This window comes from Hemiscyllium ocellatum, chromosome 23 (genome assembly GCF_020745735.1).
Source record: "Hemiscyllium ocellatum isolate sHemOce1 chromosome 23, sHemOce1.pat.X.cur, whole genome shotgun sequence".
NCBI lineage: Eukaryota > Metazoa > Chordata > Chondrichthyes > Orectolobiformes > Hemiscylliidae > Hemiscyllium > Hemiscyllium ocellatum.
In genome coordinates, this window is record NC_083423.1 from 8,917,238 (window position 1) to 8,935,066 (window position 17,829).

Consider the following 17,829-nt stretch of genomic DNA (forward strand, 5'->3'; position numbering starts at 1 on the left):
TTGCTAATCAGTCTCCCATGGGGAGCCTTGTTGAACGCCTTACTGAAGTCCATATAGATCACATCGACTGCTCTACCCTCATCAGTCTTCTTTGTTACTTCTTCAAAAAACTCAATCAAGTTTGTGAGACATGATTTCCCACGCACAAAGCTATGTTGACTATCCTGAATCAGTCCTTGCCATTCCAAATACATGTACATCCTGTCCCTCAGGATTCCCTTCAACAACTTGCCCGCCACTGAGGTCAGGCTGACCAGTCTATAGTTCCCCAGCTTGTCTTTACCGCCTTTCTTAAACAGTGGCACCATGTTTGCCAACCTCCAGTCTTCCGCCACCTCACCTGTGACTATCGATGATACAAATGTCTCAGCAAGAGGTCCAGCAATCACTTCTCTAGCTTCCTACAGAGTTCTCGGGTACACCTGATCAGGTCCTGGGGATTTATCCACCTTTAACCATTTCAAGACATCCAGCACTTCCTCCTCTGTAATCTGGACATTTTGCAAGATGTCACCATCTATTTCCCTACAGTCTATATCTTCCATATCCGTTTCCACAGTAAATACTGATGCAAAATATTCATTTAGTATCTCCCCCATTTTCTGTGGCTCCACACAAAGGCCGCCTTGCTGATCTTTGAGGGGCCCTATTCTTTCCCTAGTTACCCTTTTGTCTTTAATATATTTGTAAAAACCCTTTGGATTCTCCTTAATTCTTTTTGTCAATGCTATCTCATGTCCCCTTTTTGCCCTCCTGATTTCCCTTTTAAATATACTCCTACTTCCTTTATACTCTTCTAAGGATTCACTCGATCTATCCTGTCTATACCTGACATATGCTTCCTTCTTTTTCTTAATCAAACCTTCGATTTCTTTACTCATCTAGCATTCCCTATACCTACCAGCCTTCCCTGTCACCCTGACAGGAATATACTTTCTCTGGATTCTTGTCATCTCATTTCTGAAGGCTTCCCATTTTCCAGCCGTCCCTTTACCTGCAAACATCTGCCTCCAATCAGTTTTCGAAAGTTCTTGCCTAATACCGTCAAAATTGGCCTTTCTCCAATTTAGAACTTTTAGATCTGGTCTATCCTTTTTCATCCCTATTTTAAAACAAATAGAATTATGATCGCTGGCCCCAAAGTACTGCCCCACTGACACCTCAGTCATCTGCCCTGCCTTATTTCCCAAGAGTAGGTCAAGTTTTGCACCTTCTCTAGTAGGTACATCCACATACTGAATCAGAAAATTGTCTTGTATGCACTTAAGAAATTCCTCTCCATCTAAACCTTTAGCACTATGACAGTCCCAGTTGATGTTTGGAAAGTTAAAATCCCCTCCCATAACTACCCTATTATTCTTACAGATAGCTGAGATCTCCTTACAAGTTTGTTTCTCAATTTCCCTCTGACTATTAGGGGGTCTATAATACAATCCCAATAAGGCGGTCATCCCTTTCTTATTTCTCAGTTCCACCCAAATGACTTCCCTGGATGTATTTCTGGGAATATCCTCCCTCAGCACAGCTGTAATACTATCCCTTATAAAAAATGCCACTCCCCCTCTTCTCTTGCCTCCCTTTCTATCCTTCCTCTCGCGTTTGCATCCTGGAACATTAAGCTGCCAGTCCTGCCCATCCCTGAGCCATGTTTCTGTAATTGCTATGATATCCCAGTCCCATGTTCCTAACCATGCTCTGAATTCATCTGCCTTCCCTGTTAGGCCCCTTTCATTGAAATAAATGCAGTTTCATTTATTAGTCCTACCTTGTCCCTCGATCGATCTCTTTCCTTACTATCTTCCTGGGTCCCACCAACACCTCCCCCCCCACCTTACTAGTTTAAATCCTCTCAAGCAGTTCTAGCAAATTTCTCTGCCAGTATATTAGTCCCCTTCCAATTTAGGTGCAATCCGTCCTTCTTGTACAGGTCACTTCTATCCCAAAAGGGATTGCAATGATCCAAAAATGTGAATCCTTCTCCCATACACCAGCTCCTCAGCCATGCATTCATCTGCTCTATCCTCCTATTCCTGCCCTCACTAGCTCATAGCACTGGGAGTAATCCAGATATTACTACCCTTGAGGACCTCCTTTTTAAATTTCTGCCTAACTTTCTGTAATCTCCCTTCAGAATCTCAACCTTTTCCGTTCCTATATCGTTGGTTCCAATGTGGACAATGACCTCCTGCTGGCCCCTGTCCCCCATGAGGACATTCTGCACCCTCTCTGAGACATCCTTGATCCTGGCACCAGGGAAACAACACACCATTCTGCTTTTTCTCTGCTGGCCACAGAAAGGTCTATCTGAACCTCTGACTACAGAATCCCCTAACACAATTGATCTCTTGGAAGCCGACGTACCCCTCGTTGCATTAGAGCCACTCTCAATACCAGAAACATGGCTGTTCGTGCTACGTTCCCCTGAGAATCAATCACACCCTACATTTTCCAAAACAGCATACCTATTTTAAATGGGTATATCCACAAAAGACTCCTGCCCTAGGTGCCGACCTCTCTAACCTTCCTGGAGTTAACCCATCTATGTGACTGTATCTGAGACTTTCCCCCTTTCTATAACTGCCATCCATCACATACTTTTGCTGTTGCATTTTCCTCATCGCTTCTAGCTGTCTCTCCAACTGATCCATTCGATCTGATAAGATTCGCATCCAACAGCATTTACGGCAGATATAATCCGCAGTAATCCTTAAACTCTCCTTAAACTCCCACATCTGACAAGAAGTACATATCACTGCAAAGGCCATTTTTGTTCCTTCACAATCTGCAGACCCAGAAAATAATACCGTCTTGTTCCTCTATAAACACTGCCCCAGGTTAAATTAAGAGCTATGGCTTATATTTTAAGTTAATCAAGAGACTTATCTCCGAAAACATATCATCAAGAAAGAACCCACTGTACCCACTAATACAGCCTTTCTCTTGGACAGATTTAACACAACAATTAACTTATCTGATTCTGTGTTGTGAACTTTGCACAAACCGGTTCCTCCAAGATTAGTTGTGAAATTCACTGTTTATTAATTTTCCCAGATGCACTCCGATGTCCAGCGACACATGAATTCAAAACAGCAAAGGCAGTAACTGTGCAGGTTCTCTCTCTCTCTCTCGCTCGCTCTCTCTCGCTCTCCTGTACTGTCCTCACCAGGTGCTTTCTTTGTCTGCTCTTCTCCCTTTTAAAACTGCTGTTGTTTTGACTTTTTTCCCCAAAGTACCAAAATAATGCAGTAGCTTATAAAACAGTCATTGCTGCTCCTGGAATTTGAGGAAATCACTTCAAGCACCTAAAATACCTCAAAAAAAGGAGCAACTCTTACAGCCAGAAATTTTTCCCGTCCTCCATCTTGGATTACCCAGCTTGTTGGCCGAAGGGCCTGTTTCCACACTGTATGGAATTTAATCTAATCAAGGATTCTATAAAGGGTATAAGCCAATCACAGTTCATAAGGGAAGTTAAAAACATCATCAAATTGAAATAAAAAACATTCAAGACAAAGGAAGGCGTTTGATAAAATTGGAGAAGTTTTAAGAATGAAACCAAGTTGACCAGCAACATAATAAAGAGTAAGAAAATAAAATTTGAAGATAAGCCACAAGTAATGCCAACATAGAAAGCAAGGTCTTTTCCCTGGGGTGGGGGAAATCCAGAACTAGAGGGCATAGGTTTAGGGGGAGAGGGGAAAAATTTGAAAGTGACTAAAGGGGCAACTTTTTCATGCAGAAGCTGGTGTATGGAATAAGCTGCCAGAGGAAGTGGTGGAGGCTGGTATAATTCCAACAATTAAAAGGCATCTGGATGGGTGTATGAATAAGAAGGGTTCAGAGGGTTATGGGCCAAGTGCTGGCAAATGGGAATAGATTAGTTTAAGATATCTGGTCGGTATGGATAAGTTGGGTGGAAGGGTATGTTTCCATGCTGTATATCTCTATGACTCTATGACTCTAAGTGCATCTTTAAATATATAAAAAAGGAAATGAGAAGCCAAAGTGAACATAGACCCCTTAGAGAGCAAGGCTGGCGGGATAATATTGAAGAAGTAGAAAATGGCAGCAAAGTTGAATCACCACTTTGTAACAGTCTTCACAATATAAGACATAAATAGCCAAAATTCCTAAATGATCAAGGAGTAGAGAAAGAAGTCATAGGATAACTAATAGGACGAAAGACTGATAATTCCCCTGGAAGAAATATATGCTGTATATTTGAATAAAAATCAAAAGAACTGTGGATGTGTAAATCAGAGATAAAAATAGAAATTGCTGGAAAAGCTCAGCAGGTCTGGCAGAATCCGTGGAGAGAAATCAGAGTTAACGTTTCAGGTCGAGGACCCTTCCTCAGACCCAATATGCTAACTCTGATTTCAGATCTGATAAGCTTTTCCAGCAATTTCTATTTGTATTTCATATATTTGGATTTTTAAAAGACATCTGGTAAGTTACCACACATTAGGTTACCCAACAAGATAAGAATTGATGGTATTGGAGGTGGTATTGTAGCATGGATAGAGGATTAGCTAACTAATCAAAAGCAGATAATTGGGATAATGATGGCATTTTCAGATGGTAACTGTAACTAAGTCAGTGCCACAGGGATCAGTGCTCAGGCCACAGTTAGTTACACTATATATGAATAAGTTTGATGAAGTAAGTGAATGCACTAAAGTAACATTTGTGCATGACACACAGATAGGTGGGAAGGCAAGTGTCGAAGATGGTACAATGAAATGGATGATGAAGTGTGTTGTGGGAAAGTATGAGGGTTTGTAGTTTGGCAGCTGGAGCCGCAGTCTCCAAAGGTGGAAACTAAATAGACAGAATTAGATGAGTGCAAATATCTCAGAAGACTGGAGCACTGGGAGAAAATGCAAAAGTAGGGAGGTATGCTTTGAGGATGAGGATGAGAATGTAAATTTTTATAAATAGTATGACTGGGAGTCAGTCTCGGCCAGTGAGCACAAGGGTGATGGGTGAATGGGAGGAGGTGAATTAAGGACACAGGGAATAGTGTTTTCGATAACTTCAAGTATTTGGAAGTCAGAATGTGCAAGACCAACTGTAAGTGTTTTGGAATATTCTTGACTGGATGAAGCAAAGGTATGAATGAATGGTTCAGCAGTAGACAAACTGAAGAGGGGCTAAGTGAGGCGATGTTAATAAGTGAAATAGGTGGTTGTAGTGATGCGTAGCCAATGGACAGGACTAAGGCATTCAGCCCACTCCACCAATCGTAGGTAGAAACTGTTCCCAGTACTGAGCTTGCAAAGCATCATTGCAATCAATAACATTAAGCAATATAAAGAGTCATGGCTTATTTTTTACTGCTATAAGATTAGTTATTTAATTATCAATATAGTCTAATATTTGCATGCACCAGGTGAGAGTTTTATTCAATGATTTTTTTTAATGTTCTTCCAAAAATTGGAATTTGTTCTTAAATTTGAAGACTTATAAACAATCTCCAATCAATTGGAAGGATTGTTGTGTGACATCAGATCTGGCAGGATACTGTACCTTAGTTCCACACAGGATGCTGGATTGTCTCAAATGAATGCTATAATTATCCTCCACGTACCATTACTGTGCCCTGTGCTTGTGGGGAAGCAATACTGTGGTCATTAGCTACAAATTGAAATTACAACAAAATCTTTGTTCCCTGCCATTCCCAAGCCAGCACTTTTTTTTAGTTTAAAGGAAACCTGCTTGCCCTCATAATGGTTTATCGCACTATCTGTTTGTCATTATAGCATTTAAAAGCTCCAAGCCATTTCCGAATCTCTTTCATCCTGTTTTATGATGCAATGGAGGATATTTTACTTGTAATTATTTTGGTGTTTCTTTTCACATCATACGTCAACCAGTTTAAGGAGACATTTGAATAAACCTCAAATGTTTTTTTAGCTGCCATTAACTCGTCTGTATCGATTCCCACATACACTATTTTAACATAGGCACAAACACCTTTCTTTTAAAGAGAAGCTTTTACAATGTTATAATTTCTGTTAATGTATACAAAATTATAATAGAGAGTTTAATGGCGCAGCAACTGTCAATCTGTAGGAAAATGAGGTAGTCACATGACACAAAGTTGACTTTTATAAACATCAATGAGATGAGATAAAATATTTTGAGGCACATCAGAGTGGAACATACAATTGGAGAAAATAAAACTATTTCTTTTGCACTTTCTGTAATTTCCAATTTGAAATGTTTAGCCCTCGGGCTGTGTAACTGATATGGCATATATTTTGTAAATATTAAGATAACGACAATGATATACAGTGGTCCATCTGTCTTGGGACTGTTGAATTTTCTTGCAAATTCTGTAATATTCAAGTCAAATGTTTTGTTTGCAAATTTTGTGAAGAAAGCATATCTTTGAGGGAAAAAAAGTTATTCTATCCTTCATGTTTTCTTTACCCCTGGATTTGATTATTCCAACATATCCTTGGATGGTTCCCACATTCTGTCTTCCGTGAATTTGAGATCTTTAAATCTCTCCTGCCTGTTTTAACTATCAGAAAATACCATTTCTCCCTCAACCCTGTGCTCATTGACCTACACTGATTTCCAGTCAAGCAGCACCTGCATTTCGGAATTCTAATCCTTGTTTTCAAATTTGTCCATGATGGCCGTTGTCCCTTAATATTTCTGAAATCTCTTCCAACTCCACAATGCTCCTGGATTTCTGTGTGCATCTAATTCTGGCCTCTAGCTCAATCCAAACTTTCCTTGTTCATCCACCATTGGCTTTGCCTTAAGCTCTGCAAAATCTTCCCTGCGCCTCATTACTCCTTATCTTGCTTTCTTCATTTGAGATAATACTTCATGATTAGATTAGATTTCCTACAGTAGGGAAACAAGTCCACACCGACCCTCTGAAGAGCAACCCACCCGGACCTATTCCCCCTGACTAATGTACCTAATGCTATGGGCAATTTAGCATGGCCAACTCACCTGACCTGCACATCCGAAAAATGGATGCAGACATGGAGAGAATGTGCAAACTCCATACAGACTGTCACCCCAGGTGGGAATTGAACCCAGGTCCCTGGCGCTGTGAGGTAACAGTGCTAACCACTGAGCCACCATGCTTCTCTCTTTGTGCAAACTCCTGGCTGAGTGATCTAAAATCTCCTTGTTTGCCTCAGTGTTACATTTAGTGTTATACTGAAATGGCTGGGGATATTTTATTACATTAAAGGTGCTATACAAATATAAGTTGTTGTATGAATAGTAAAGTTGGTCAAGAAACTGGCAGAGCTTAATGTTTTTTTTAATCATTTTAAAGGGTCAATAAAAGACAGAAAGGTGGGATTTAAAAAGGATTGTATTCATGAAATATAAAGTATGGATATGCTCACTGTGCTGTCATAGCATTTTATGTGATAGGCTGAAACCGTGAGGTGGGATTTGGACTCAAAACTTTATAACCAATGTCCCAACTCCTGAACTAAGCTGACATACCTTAGTGAGCAATGCTGATATGTGAACAGGGTGGTAAATGTCTTATAATTTTCTAATCAACCTAATCAGGAATGTTATTACATACTTCTGGAACAGGTGGGATCTGAAATTAGGTGTCCTGGCTCACAGGTATGGACATTATCAATAAACTACATGAGTCCTTTCATTTTTTTTTGGTGTAAATATTAAAATAACACTGCAAATAGAAAAGGAGCAAGTCAACAATCAGGGCAGGCAGCGACAAAGCAGAGAACAAGGTAGGACTGATAAATTAAATTGTATTTATTTCAATGCAAGGGGCCTAACAGGGAAGGCAGATGAACTCAGGGCATGGTTAGGAACATGGGACTGGGATATCATAGCAATTACAGAAACATGGCTCAGGGATGGGCAAGACTGGCAGCTTAATATTCCAAGATACAAATGCGACAGGAAGGATAGAAAGGGCGGCAAGAGAGGAGGGGGAGTGGCATTTTTGATAAGGGATAGCATTACAGCTGTGCTAAGGGAGGATATTCCCGGAAACACATCCAGGGAAGTTATTTGGATGGAATTGAGGAATAAGAAAGAGATGATCACTTTATTATAGACCACCTAATAGTAAGCGCAAAATTGAGAAACAAATTTATAAGGCGATCTCAGTTACCTGTAAAAATAATGGAGTGGTTATGGTCGGGGATTTTAACTTTCCAAATGTCAACTGGGACTGCCATAGTGTTAAGGGTTTAGATGGAGAGGCATTTGTTAAGCATGAACAAGACAATTTTCTGATTCAGTATGTGGATGTACCTACTAGAGAATGTGCAAAACTTGACCCACTCTTGAAAGAAAAGGCAGGGCAGGTGACTGAGGTGTCAATAGGGGAGCATTTTGGGGCCAGTGACCATAATTCTATTAGTTTTAAAATAGTGATGGAAAAGGATGGATCAGGTCTAATGATTGAAGTTCTAAATTGGAGGAAGGCTAATTTTGACGGTGTTAGGCAAGAACTTTCAAAAGCTGATGGAGGGAGGGGGGGTGGGGGAGTTGGGGGGAAGATGTTCTCAGGCAAAGGGATGGCTGGAAATTGGGAAACTTTCCGAAGTGAGATAACAAAAATCCATAGAAGGTATATTCCTGTTAGGGTGACAGGAAAGGCTGATAGTGCAGGGAATTCAGAATGATGAGAGAAATGGAGGGTTTGATTAAGAAAAGGAAGGGAGCATACGTCAGGTATAGATAGGATAGATTAAGTGAATCCTTAGAAGAGTATAAAGGCAGTAGGAATATACTTAAGAGGGAACAGGAGATAGTTTTGACAAATAGGGTTAGGGGGAACCCAAAGATTCTTTACAAATATATGAAGGACAAAAGGGTAACTACAGATAGAATAGGGCCCCTCAAAGATCAGCATGGCAGTCTTTGTGTGGAGCTGCAGGAGATGGGGGAGACACTAAACAAATATTTTGCATCAGTGTTTGCTTGGGAGAAGGGCAAGGAAGGTATAGAATGTGGGAAACAGATGGTGACACCTTGAAAAATGTCCACATTACAGAGGAGGAAGTGCTGGATGTCTTGAAAAGCATAAAGGTGGATAGATCCCCAGGTGTCAAAACCTTTAAGACTCCCGAGAACTCTCCGGCTTGCACTGAGACCCGAGGTCGATGTGCTAACACCACTGAGCCCCTTTCACCTGCAGGTCCCGAGCCGCCAACATGTTCTAAGTATCGTGTTCCCCAAACCAGGGTGACGAGCACCGCAGGGCGGCAGAGCCATCGCACTTGCCGGGTGGCAGAGGAAGGACCGGACTATTTACAATAGCGGCCACCCACTCCCAGAGCCGGTTGTGCAGCGTGCGAGGTCTGCTCTCAGCGTAAGAGGCTTTTGGGAGTGCTCAGGCAAGGGTCAGCCCGCACCCTTCCTGGCAGCACCCAGGGGAACCAGGACGCTTGCGTCTCTCGCCTTCATTTTCGACACAAACGCCTGAGGAGGGAAGCCACCCCTCCGTGTGTCAAGAGACCGCCCCCGCCCCGGCCTCTGACTGATTCTTAGAACGGACGGAAAGAGTCGGGCAAGCCTGTCAAAGATTTGAGCAGATGTCAAAACCTTTAAGACTTCCGAGAACTCTCCGGCTTGCACTGAGACCCGAGGTCGATGTGCTAAGCACCACGGGGCCCCTTTCGCCTGCAGGTCCCGAGCCGCCAACATGTTCTAAGTATCGTGTTCCCCAAACCTGGGTGACGAGCACCGCAGGGCGGCAGAGCCATCGCACTTGCCGGGTGGCAGAGGAAGGACCGGACTATTTACAATAGCGGCCACCCACTCCCCAGGACCTAGAACTCTGTGGGAAACTAGGGAAGTGATTGCTGGGCCCCTTGCTGAGTTATTTGTATCATCGATAGTCACAGGTGACATGCCGGAAGACTGGACATAAACTAACATGGTACCATTATTGAAGAAATGTGGTAAGGACAAGCCAGTGAACTATAGATCAGTGAGCCTGACGTTGGTGGTGGGCAAGTTGTTGAAGGGAATCTGAGGGATAGGTTTTACTCATATTTGGAATAAGTGAGGACTGCAGATGCTGGAGATCAGAGCTGAAAATGTGTTGCTGGAAAAGCGCAGCAGGTTAGGCAGAATCCAAGGAGCAGGAGAATCGACGTTTCGGGCATGAGCCCTTCTTCAGGAATGAGGAAAGTGTGCCAAGCAGGCTAAGATAAAAGGTAGGGAGGAGGGACTTCGGGGAGCCACATGACAGCTGGAGGAAGAGGGCCTCATTTTCCACCTAGGAACCCTCCAACCACAAGGGATGAACCCAGATTTCTCCAGTTTCCTCATTTCCCCTCCCCCCACCTTGTCTCAGTCCCAACCCACAAACTCAGCACCACCTTCCTAACCTGCAATCTTCTTCCTGACCTCTCCGCCCCCACCCCCACTCCGGTCTATCACTCTCACCTTAACCTCCTTCCACCTTCCATCTATCGCATTTCCATTGCCCTCCCCCCCCCCCCCCACCCAAGTCCCTCCTCCCTACCTTTTATCTTAGCCTGCTTGGCACACTTTCCTCATTCCTGATGAAGGGCTCATGCCCGAAACATCGATTCTCCTGCTCCTTGGATGCTGCCTGACCTACTGCGCTTTTCCAGCAACACATTTTCAGCTCATATTTGGAAAGGCAAGGACTGATTAGGGATAGTCAACATGGCTTTGTCCGTGGAAAATCATGTCTCACAAACTTGACTGAATTTCTTGAAAAGATAACAAAGAGGATGGATGGAAATGATCTATATGGACTTCAGTAAGGCATTTGACAAGGTTCCCCATGGGAGACTGGTTAGTAAGGTTAGATCTCATGGAATACAGGGAGAACCAGCCATTTGGATATAGAACTGGCTCAAAGGTAGAAGACAGAGGATGGTGATGGAGAGTTCTTTTTCAGACTGGAGGCCTGTGACCAATGGAATGCCACAAGGATCGGTGCTAGGTCCACTACTTTTCATCATTTATATAAGTGATTTGGATATGAACTAGGAGGTATAGTTAGTAAATTTGCAGTTGACACCAAAATTGGAAGTGACATGTTCAAGCGAAGGAGATTACCTCAAATTACAATGGGATCTTGATCAGATGGGCCAATGGGCTGAAGAGTGACAGATGGAGTTTAATTTAGACAAATGCGAGGTGCTGCATTTTGGGAAAGCAAATCTGAGCAGGACATATACACTTCATGATAAGGTCCTAAGGAGTGTTGCTAAACAATTAGACCTTGGAGTGCAGGTTCACATTTCCTTGAAAGTAGAATTGTAGATAGGTAGATAGGATAGTGAAGAAGGTGCTTGGTATGCTTTTCTTTATTGGTCAGAGCATTGAGTACAGAAGTTGGGAGGTCATGTTGGTTGGGCCACTGTTGGAATATTGCGTGCAATTATGGTCTCCTTCCTATTGGAAAGATGTTGTGAAACTTGAACGGGTTCAGAAAAGATTTACAAGAATGCTGCCAGGGTTGCAGGATTTGAGCTATAGGCAGAGGCTGAATAGGTTGGGGCTGTTTTCCCTGGAGCTTTGGAGGCTGAGGGGTGACCTTATAGAGTTTTATAAAATCGTGAGGGTGTGAATAGGATAAATAGACGACGTCTTTTCCCTGGCGTGGAAGATTCTAGAAATAAAGGGCATAGATTTAGGGTGAGAGGGCGAAGATATAAAAGGGGCTTAAGGAGCAACTTTTTCACGCAGAGGGTGGTGTGTGTATGGAATGAGCTGCCAGAGGAAGTGGTGGAGACTGGTACAATTACAACATTTAAAAGGCACTTGGATGGGTATTTGAATAGGAGGGGTTTGGAGGGATATGGGCCAAGTGCTGGCAAATGGGACTAGATTGGGTTGGGTTATCCAGTCAGCATGGACTTGTTGGATTGAAGGGTCTGTTTTCGTGCTGTACATCTCTATGACTCAATGACTCTAATAGTTTGCATGTATATTAACAGCAGCACACAGAATGAATTAACTCTTTGATATCATTTTGTTGCAGTTTGCAGACTGTTATGAATTAGCACAGAGTAGGATGAAGATGAACATGGAATAAAGATCCATCCATCATACAATTCCAAAATGCACAGGATTCTTAAACTGAAATTCAACAGGAGTTTAATAATACAGGGGTCATTAAAAGCCAGAAGCTTATTTTTTTCACTTTGAAGAGAATGGCAAGCTGCCTTGGCAGGCTATGTACCAAAACCTGATCATTAAATGACAGGGGATTGACTTCTAGCTTGTCTTGTGAGCATCTCAAATTCCACAAGAGTTGTGTTCAAGTTGGCGGAGTGATGGGACGGTGGGCTGTGTCATGGAGAGGCGAAGATCTTCCGAAGGTAACATAGAGAAGCATCTCTGCACCCCTGACTCGACAAAGAAGGGTCATTCCTTGCCTCATCAGGACCCTCATCTTTTGGGTAAGGAGGGACTCTGTTGGGTATAATCAGATACTGCTGAAAATGTGTTGCTGGTTAAAGCGCAGCAGGTCAGGCAGCATCCAAGGAACAGGAAATTCGACGTTTCGGGCACAAGCCTTTCATCAGGAATGAGGAAAGTGTGTCCAGCAGGCTGAGATAAAAGGTAGGGAGGAGGGACTTGAGTGAGGGGCGATGGCGATGTGATAGGTGGAAGGAGGTCAAGGTGAGGGTGATAGGCCGGAGTGGGGTGGGGGCGGAGAGGTCAGGAAGAGGATTGCAGGTTAGGAAGGCGGTGCTGAGTTCGAGGGAATCGACTGAGATAAGGTGGGGGGAGGGGAAATGAGGAAACTGGAGAAATCTGAGTTCATCCCTTGTGGTTGGAGGGTTCCCAGGCGGAAGATGAGGCGCTCTTCCTCCAACCGTCGTGTTGTTATGTTCTGGCGATGGAGGAGTCCAAGGACCTGCATGTCCTCGGTGGAGTGGGAGGGAGAGTTAAAGTGTTGAGTCACGGGGTGGTTGGGTTGGTTGGTCCGGGCGTCGCAGAGGTGTTCCCTGAAGCGTTCCGCAAGTAGGCGGCCTGTCTCCCCAATATAGAGGAGGCCACATCGGGTGCAGCGGATGCAATAGATGATGTGTGTGGAGGTGCAGGTGAATTTGTGGCGGATATGGAAGGATCCCTTGGGGCCTTGGAGAGAGATAAGGGAGGAGGTGTGGGTGCAAGTTTTGCATTTCCTGCAGTTGCAGGGGAAGGTGCCGGGATTAGAGGTTGGGTCGGTGGGGGGTGTGGACCTGACGAGGGAGTCACGAAGGGAGTGGTCTTTGCGGAACGCCGATAGGGGAGATTCTTTGCGGAACGCTGATAGGGGAGGTTCTTTGCGGAACGCTGATAGGGGAGGTTCTACTTTGGTCTTTCCCATGCAGTATAGGAGAATCCAAGAAGATTTTAGGTTTTAACATCCCACTGTTTTGCTACATTGTTCTCAGTGCAGTATTGTTGGGCTGTTCTCACATTTTGTAGCTTTTGAATTGTTTCTATATTGACATTGGAATTGTGGTGTTGCAATCGTGTGTTGCTATTCTCAATATAGAACTGCAATATTGGTTTTAATGTATGTTAGCATGCTGTTCTTTAATACTCTGTCAACTTTTTGCATCGGTTAACCAGTGAAGTATCGAACAATAAAGTTAAATATCAAACTCATTTCCTTTATTAGGTGTGTGACTTATCTATGACTCTATAAACCTGAGTCTGCAGTTAGACTCTAGATGAATGAAGTCACAGAGTAAAAGAAAACAAGAGTTAAATAGAGCAAACACTAAATATTATCCTCAGTCACCATATATTTTTCTAAAACTTAGATGACCACCTAAGGGCCTCAATTAATGGTGGGGTTTGAAATAGGGACCTACATGTGTATAACATAATTCTGGCTGTTGTTGGAAAGATATTAGTTTTCAGGTATTTATTAAAGTTAAAAGTCCTTTCCGTTTCTCAGCTCGCTGTCAGTGACAACAGAAGCTTTTGCCCAATATTTCAAATGACACAACTCATACTATTTGCACTGCACAGTTAGATTCAGATCTGTTTTCTCTTGCTTTGTTGCCTGTTCTACTGAAGAGTGAGAAGACAAAAAAAAGGAACATTTGTTTTTGGTATTTCTGCAGTTCAGATTACAGGGCAATAATTATGCAGGTGCTAACTCCCTGAATTTGCATTGCTGATATTAGTTCCCTTCACCTGAAGGTAAAATAATTTGTCTTCTAACCTGTGGGGTTTATGATGCTGTCATTGGGAACAAAGCAACCAGTTACAATGACATGAACTGGGGAGCCAGGATACTAACTCCATGACAGCAGCATTAATTTTTGCAAGTGTTTAGTAAAGGAGAGGGAAGATATCTCATTGGAAGGGAGGGAGCTGAGAAAAGTGGTGGAATGACAGAATAATATGTGTGGGTAATAGACAGCTAGGAGTAAGAAAGGCCATTCTGCCCTTTGAGCATCCACTGCTTTTCTAGATTACGACCCATCAGTTATATCATCTATATTTCCTTATGCCATCTCCACATCCTTTGACACCATTAGAAATCTATCTTGAACATATTCAGTGGTTGAGGTTCCACAACTCTCTGTGGTTGTGGTTCTGTTCACCGAGCTGGGAATTTCTGTTGCAGATGTTTCGTCCCCTGTCTAGGTGATATCCTCAGTGCTTGGGAGCCTGCTGTGAAGCAGGGAGGTTCAGGGGATGAAACGTCTGCAACACAAATTCCCAGCTCGGCGAACAGAACCACAATAACGAGCACCTGAGCTACAAATCTTCTCACAATCTCTGGTAGAGAATTCTAAAGATATACTATTCTCCAAGTGAAAAAGTGCATCATCATCATCTCAATCCTAAATAGCCTGACCCTAAGCTCCTGTCTGAGGCTGTATCCCCTGTTTCTCGGCACCCACCTGTCCAGTCAAGGGAAAGATCCTATTCAGAATCTTTGAGAATTTTCTAAGTTTCAATGAGATCCCCTCTCCATCTTGCAAGGTCTCAAGAACACAGACCAAGTCTCCTCAATATCTATACACAGAATAGTGATCCCATTCCCAGGAATCAGGCTGATGAACCTCCAATGCACTCGCAAATCTAACCTTGCTTCAGTGAGAGGACAAAAACTGTCCTCAGGACTCCAGCTCCACTTTCTGTGCAAGTTTTGTAACTGTACCATGAGCCTAATTTACAAATAAACCATGTGTTACAATAAATAATATGGAGAAATGATTTCCACTGCTAGTTAGATAGTAAGTAAAGGACACTGATTTACAACATCTGATAGAAGAGCCTGAGGACAGAGGAGGGCTGAATTAATTTTTCGCCTGTGAATTGTCATTGCGAGTGCATTATCTGAAAGTCATGGAACCATATCCAGTGGTAAATTTCAAAAAGGAATTGGATAAATACTGGAGGGGGCACAGTTACATCATATGGATAGCAGCAGTTCCAGATGAATGTGCACCACTCGGCAACCAAGGGCAATGAGGGATGGGCGATCAATACAAAGCTAGCCATTGACACCCAATTCCTGTGAACCAATAAAAGAGAAGTTTGTTTTATCAAAGAGCCAGCATACGCACAGGCTCAGTGGTCTGTCTGACCTCTTCTGTGCTGTGTGAGTTTATGATTCCACCAAGTTTAATTTTTCTGGATGTAGGTTTGCTCGCTGAGCTGGAAGGTTCGTTTTCAGATTTATAGTGCAAAATCTCCCGGTTGTATTTACAGAGTCTGTTGTGGCCATCATTAATCATTTCTCTAAACATTCTGTGGCTGTTTTGCTCTGCTATTCTTTTGGCTAGTGGGGTGTGAAGGGGAGGTTTGTATTTAAGACATGAAATCGAACCTTGCAGCTCAGTGAGCAAACCTACATCCAAAACTTCAACCTGGGCTACAAATCTTCTCAAAACTCAGTTCAATTTTTATTTGGAAGGAGTGTAACTGAGCTACTCCCTGGTCTTTTATTTTGTTATATTCACTTTGTGTGACATCTCTGGCAGGGCCATTGTTTATTGTCCATCCCCAGTTTCCATTTCAGAAGGTGGTGGTGAGTTGCCTTCTTGAACTCCATATGCTTTCAATAGACCCAGAAAGCTCTGCTGAAGCTGTTTTGTAAATGAGTTCTAGATGACGGTTGAGTCTACAGTGGAGTGCATTACCTTCCTAGTCAATTCCTTCTATCTGTGGGAAATTGTTTTCGCCGGTGCTTTGTGTTCCTGTCCGTTAGAAGAAGCTTAAACTTCCAGAAAAGTAAAACAGAAAACAAAATACTGAAAAGCACAGAAGTGCCCCTGATTTTCTGCCAAAGAATAAAGAAAATTACAGCACTGGAACAGGCCCTTCAGCCCTCCAAACCTGCACCGATCCAGATCTTCTATCTAAACCTGTCGCCTATTTTTGAAAAAACAAAGTGCAGATAATTTCCATTCGGGCAAGCTGCGATATTACAATTTTCCTGTTACCAGACAAAATAATCAGAAAGACTGAAGAAATATCAGACTCACTGTCACATCAGTTTAGGCAGCAGAACCTAGCACACTGCCAGCATTTAAACAGTTTAAGCTGAGCTCTGGGGATGTGTCTGCTGAACCTTTGTTTAGGGTCCATCCAAGGCACATTGCAGCAAATATTATCATATGTCGCCTCTGGCCACACCACCCCCATCACGTTATGGCAAAGGAATGCACAGCAGGTCACTGAAAATTCCCACCAACCGAGTCACGATTATTCTTCTGTCAGCAACAGACGATAGTTTGACGTGGGGCTTATTGTAGCTGAGACTGATTCTCACCACACCTGACATCCGCAGATTCCCACGAAATGATGTTGATGTGACACCACAACAACCTCTTTATTTCTTGTCAAGAATGTGTTTCGTAAAAGTGCAGATGGACCTCTGAGGGAAGTTGTGCTGTTGCAGTGATCTCAGTCATCTTGTGTTAGTAATTTACTCAGTCTCGAGTTCTGTGGCCTGTATCATTTGTACAATGTAATAATAAACATTGTTTAACAGAATCCCAAAAGTCTATTTGGAGCTTGAATGAAGATCTGAAGAACCCATACTAGAACATATCAGAACACACCCCTTCTCTGTGAGTTCAGTGCTATGTCTGAGATGGGAGCTATGCTCTTTTCTTCTCGAGTCTCATTGCTCCACTAATCACAATATATATTTAAATATTTTACCCAATTACTAATATGGACAATTATATGCTGTAACTGTATCAGTTTCAGAAAACAGAAACACAATACCCAGGTTACTTTAATAAATAACAAAATTATTGTTTTATTGTGAAAACAATATGTACTCAACAAAGATGTAAAGCTGATGAACACACATTTTGAAGTATGAAAACATAAACATTAACTCTTCCAACTAACCAAATCCACAGACTAACACACACACACACACACACACACTAAAGCAAACACAAAGCTTGAATTTTCCCAGTCTCTGAACAAAGTGGGAAATAACAAGTCAATCAAGAAATTATGGTGAGATTTAAGAAGTTTGATTACCAATGGCAAGAACTTGAAGTCTGATTTTATAGACAGGTTTGTTTTAAGGAACTTATTAATAGGTGGTGAAAGACTATTTGCATGCGGTAACTTCTCAATAACACCAAATCTCCTCTCATCAATAGCTACTTCCTGTTGTCCCATTCAGTGGACAGAAATGAGTTGCTAACAGTTCCTGATGTAAAAGTTACAGCAGATAGCTGGCAGCTCCAGCTCACTATTTGCTTCTGCTCTGCACCTCCATCTTGGCCAGCAACTTCTCACAGCACGCTCCAGCAATCCCTGCTCATGGAGATTAACATAGGTCATGCACCAGCCACACCATATCCCCAGGACATGTAGAATATGGTTCACATTGAA